Source organism: Taudactylus pleione, unplaced genomic scaffold, assembly GCF_031769625.1.
Source record: "Taudactylus pleione unplaced genomic scaffold, aTauple2 ptg000015l, whole genome shotgun sequence".
Lineage (NCBI taxonomy): Eukaryota > Metazoa > Chordata > Amphibia > Anura > Myobatrachidae > Taudactylus > Taudactylus pleione.
Window position 1 is genome coordinate 39,051,919 of NW_028284417.1, and position 6,000 is coordinate 39,057,918.

Genomic DNA, 6,000 nt, shown 5'->3' on the forward strand with positions numbered 1-6,000 from the left:
AGGGCTGTGTTTGTGGTAGTGCAGGATTGGTGAGGACGTGTAGTTGTGCAGGTGCATGTGAGTCTGCTGGCTGTGATGTTACAGTCATTCCTTCTAGAGCTTGAATACTAACAGCCATTAGCTTCTCACTCTGAGTCTCTCTCTTTTTAAGGATGTTCTTATCATGTTCAATAGCGGATTCTATGAGGGTGTCTACAGTGACTCCCCTCCAGCCAGGTAGTGAGGTCTGAACTCGGGTCTTTAGGTTCTCTTTTAGACCATCCATAAGTACAGTGATGATCATTCTCCTGTGATGAGTGCTATCTTTAATATCTTCTAACCCAGTGTACTGGGTGATAGCCTGCAGAGCTCGGTTACAATTATCCTCTGCAGATTCACTCTCTTTTTGTTTTATGGTGAACATTTTGCTCCAGTTAACTACTACTGGAAAATGTACACCCAATTGAGTTATTATGTGGGTAATGTTACCCTGGTTACTTTCGTCTGTTATGGGAACATCTCCATCCAATACGCAATCTGTGATACACTTTTTCACATTGGTATTGTGTGGAAGACAAGCCCTTAACACCACTTGACAATCTTTATTGGTTGGCTCGTGAGCACTACCCAAACTCTTTAAAAATCTTTGGCATTTGGCTAATTCCTTTTTAGGGTGAGGGAAATCATTCATTATGGAATTTAGCTCTGCTCTTGTCCAAGGACTATGCATTGCTACTTCCCTTGTGCGCAATACACTGTTCACATCGCATTCCCATTCAAAACAGTTATTGTCCGAATGGGATGCAGACTGGACGCACTGCTACTTTTGACCTTGTTACCTGGCTAGGGATGTAGTCTATTACTGCTACATATAGGGTTAACAAATTCCTCTACGGGTGTAGTGGATGTTAACGCTTCCTGTACTATCACTGATGAAGATGGTGGCACCACTTGTGCTTGTTGTGATGGAGCATCTAACATGTGTACATCATGGGAAATGGAAGACATAACAACATGTTTATCATCCGCATCATAAACATTTTCTTTGTGATTACTCAAGAGAGGGTACAAGTTACTTGTTACATTTTAATGGGTTTTTACAACAACTGTACCTGCACCCCCATCCGCATAGGGTGGAGATGGTGTGTGTGAACCACTGGCAATACCTTCCGCAATGCTACCTTGCTGCACGTGCGCGCTGTTTCGCTGTGCACATAAACCGCAGTTTAGCGCTGAGGGTGCACTCTCCTGTAACTTGCTTGTGACGCTAGTTTGCGTCACATGCACACCTTTATGCCACACATCCCCCTCATGCTGCCATAACTTTAAACACTCGTTATATTTTACCTTTTTCATTCGAGAACTCACCATACAGATACTATCTCGGACATTGTTCAATACCTCTTTATCAAATCTACCAATTCTGGGGAAAGGTCTAACACTCGTCATCATCATTTTAAAGCATACATCACAGTACCTAGTTGCATAAGCACCATACCTAGTATGCATAATATGCCGTGCCGATCCAAGCGGCGCTTCCAACAGCAGCACATCATCTACCATCTCTACCGTTTGCTTGGCCCCCATTCTGCTAGAAACCTAAGCTTTTCAATGGAGATTTAAACTGATGAAAGACAGTAAAGATACTTTCACTTACCTGTGGATGTCTTAACAGTACGCGCCCACAAACCTATGGAAGGATAGTTAGTCGAGATGCCTCCACTCACCTATGGAAGAACGTGTAGATGCCTCCACTCGACCATTCCCTTTTTGACTACCTTTCAACTGCTAGCATGTAGGCATTCCAATAACACCTACCCTTTTCAGTGATTTCGTCCACCCTCTACCCAGTTCACAATCACAATTTAGCCAAAACTGTGTGGTTCAATTACAATGCTCAAATAACCATAACTGATCACTGAATACTGTAATCACACTGAGAGCGAACCTACAACAAAGACAACAACTACACCTGCTTATGTGTTAGAACAGTATCTACTACCGAGCTACTAGGCCAACCCTTGCGCCTAATACTTAAGGGTCCTACGATACCCTTAACTAGGGAACATGTTACCCCTACCAACAAATACTCACTGTTACACAACCTTTTCCTGCGCAGAAAAATACACGTTTTCCCAGACTATGGCAACACTGATCAAGATGCTTACAACAATGCAATCTATCAATGCGCTCTCAACAGCTTTGTTTAAAACATGTGGCTGCAATACCGGAAGTACGTATATACGCTATTGTGTGACTAGTTGCATACACAAAAATGCGACTACTACACAACACATATTATGACTTTTTACACAATAGTGCGACTGGTCGCATACACAATAATGCTACTTCCCCTTTTTAACACACAAAAAACTATCGATGAAGGAAAACAAACTTTTTCCTCCCTCATCCCTGGATTCTTAATCAGCACTCCTAAAGCCACAATAACAGGTAGCGGACTCTCAGCAACAAAGTGGTAGCAGATTACGAAGGCACAATGTGTTCTCCTTCTATGGCGCCTCCACCCTTTTGCTGAGAGATCGCTACTGAGTGTCACCTAGTGACCGGTAGCGTGATTTCACACTGTGAGCCCCCAACTATTGATTCCTGCCTGTCTATACCTTCTAACAATTGATTCCTGCCTATACCTTCTAAACAATATTGTCGCTATTCAGCATTATGAGTCGCGCAAGAAATAAATGCTTTCAGACTTTGTGTGGTTCAAAAGCACAAAAAGATATTATTCAATATAAAAACAGATGGTTACACGCTATGATCTAAATACAATTAGCGCAAGTAAATCATACACACCCAAGGTACAGTTGTTACATATGCACGCGCTCTGGGCCCAGATACCGGCATCATCAATAGAAACCTCTGTCAACAGCACAGCAAGAAGACTCTCGACTGGGGTCAGACAGCGCACATATATACACTTACAGTGATGGGCAATACAATAGAACAGATTGGCATGATTCCATTGGTTCTCCTTCATGGTGCTTCTGTTACAGGACAGTTCATAGGTCAATTCATATGGATACAAGTCATCCTCCAACAGCCCTTTGGGTCCGTTTTCCCGATGCATGCTAATCTAAGCTGATAACAGAGAACATTACAGAGAACATTTTAATGTTCTAACTCTCTATAGTCCATAATTTGCAGATGCATGTTGCGATCTTCTCACTGATGATACCGGAAATCTCTTGAGACACAGTGGATCAGTACAACACCAAACACGGTCTGCTTATCATGTCCTAAACCTTAGATATCAAATAACCTTTATTTCACAACATTAATCATTACTGAATAAACATTGAATATTACACTTTAATGTTAAGGAACCTTTTGTGTAAGTGTGTAGTGTGTAAGTATTGGGGAATTGGGAAAAGACACTAGTTAGCGCTGTACGACTATATGTTTTGTGGAGTACACCATGGTACGTGTTTTGCAGAGTTAATCGTTTCATATGTTTTAGTGACTGTCTGTATTTATATGATGAGGACTTTTAACTTCTTTCTATTGCATGGGAATCGCACGATGCTAAATAATAGCATCGCTGTATGTACTTATAATGGTGTGATTCACTAAAATGGCGCTGGGCGGCCAGTCGCAAAATGGCATCTCATTGCCATTCGCAAAATGGTGTCGCCCCGATCTAATTTTAAACCGAACCTGTCTCAGCCAAGCAGCTCCGCTTTTTTATGTGACTGCTATGCTGCGTACTGTGGAAGTTGGATCCCTGCTGCTGCTGAGTGAGAGCCACTGGGGAGTGGGCACAGTGGGTGATGTAGCTAAAAGGGTGGATGGTAGACCATATAGCTGCTTGTTGACTGCATATGTGCCCACCAAAGGTGTCTCTAAAGTCATGGGTATTTCCACCTCCATCCCTCCCAGTTACTGTTGATCCATCCCAGATGTCTCCTTCAGGAGCCAACTTATGGGGTGGGCAGGGGAAGGGAGATGTATGTGTCTTCTGGCTGGTCATCTTTGATAATTTTTTAGGCCAGTTGCCAAATGGAAACACACGGTGTACCAACTTGAAGGTTGAAAATCAGTTACTCTCAACAGGGATAATTTCAAGATAGGCTGCTACTCATGGGCCAGTGCTTTGTCCATGCCCCCAGACTAAAATATGCCAACCAGCCCCTGTCTACAAGTACCAGAAGGCCACCAGGACCTGTACACCAACTGTAAATAAAATATAAAAAAAAAAGACAAGATATACACACCAAAGTATTTATGCTTTTATTATACATCCATGCACATGCACATTCATACTCTACATACTTCCCTTCTCCCTGGAGATGGTCAGTCCCCTTCTCTAAGTAGATTCCAAAGGTCTTCTTAAAACAAATAAACAGAATGCTGATCTCCATGGACCCACTATACTGCAATACAGTATAGCTCACTGAAAGATGGAACTCATGTAGTCACTGTAGTCATGATTGCCTAAGAGTCATACTACTCTTAGCCAATCAGTGGACACTGTAATAAAAAGCAGCCGCTGATTGGATGAGAGCATTCTGACTCTTAGCCAATCATGGCTAGAATGCAGGAAACCTCATGGGTCCTGTTATTCTCTGGGGAAGCTCTGTAGTATAGTATTTACTTACAGTGCTTCTGTATCTGTGGGGATCACTCTTTCTTTTTTTTGCTTTCTGAAGACCTTGGATTTTTCCAGGAGAAGGGGAGCAACCTCCTCAAGAAAGAAGGATAAGTACAGTATGTAGTGTGAGAGTGCATGCTTGTGATTGTGGAATAAATGCATAAATCCTTTGTTGTGTGGGTCATGCATTTTTTATATTTCTTTACAGTGGGGGTACAGGAGTGGCAAGTTGAAACTTGTGGTTCTATAATTGCCATTGGCCAGGCTTGCTTGGACATGTAATCCCACTGTAAAGAAAAATATTACTTCTTTCTTTACATCATTACTCCCACACCCACCACTAGCAGGATGCGGGTAAGAGCCCTGGTTGATCCTCGGGAGGGGGGAATCCATTTTATTTTGGGGTCCCCTCTTTCTCAGTATTGCCAATCCAGGACTGACCAGTTTAAGGTTGGTTAATGCTTAGGACTCCATGCTGTGTGTATCCCTGCTATGGCATTACCACCCCAGTGCTGATTATTGAAAAATAATGTCAGGCTCAGTGCTCCGTGGCTGGCTATGCTTTTGGGGAGACCTCACACCATTTTTTTTTATTTTTAAGCATTTCTTTACACTGTACACATTGAAGTACTGCACAGATCACCATAATCTGTGCAGTGCCCAGTGGAGTTTATTTAGAAGAAGCAAATTTGACTGAACTCGCACATGATACAACTTGACAATATCACCATGAAATCAATATATGAAGGCAAACACGATTCTTAGTAAATCTGTGTGTTTGAGTGTGAAAAACACATGTGAGTCTAAGCAATGTCCAGCACCGTTTTTCATGACAAAACACATTTCTTAGTAAATATACCCCCATATGCATAGTTCTTACTTTTAATTTAAGGGAAACACACCTAATTTCGAAACAAATTATATATTCAATTAAAACAACTTCCAACAGTGATACCATCATATTTGGTCATGTTACAGTTAAATGTTTTTCTTTTTCATTTTCATTTAAACTGCTGAGGGAACATCTGTAGTTCCTACAGACTTTCCGTTTCATTTAAGCCATGAATATCATGCTTATAGTTTTGTAAGAGCTTAATTTAGATTGTATACAGAAAATCCACATTCAAAAAGTGAATGAATATTAAAAATGACACTTATGAATAACTGAATATTTTCTGTTTTTGCCAAGCTATGATTTATATAAAATTTGCAATCACATATGTTATGAGGCTGTCACTCTAAATTGAATTAGGTTTCTGTATTAGTCAGAATTCATAGGAGAGTATATATCACATACCAAGGGCATCCCAGATGGTTGAGAGCCATTGATTAAGTCTAATATATATACAGTGCATCCAGAAAGTATTCACAGCGCTTCACTTTTTCCACATTTTGTTATGTTACAGCCTAAATTC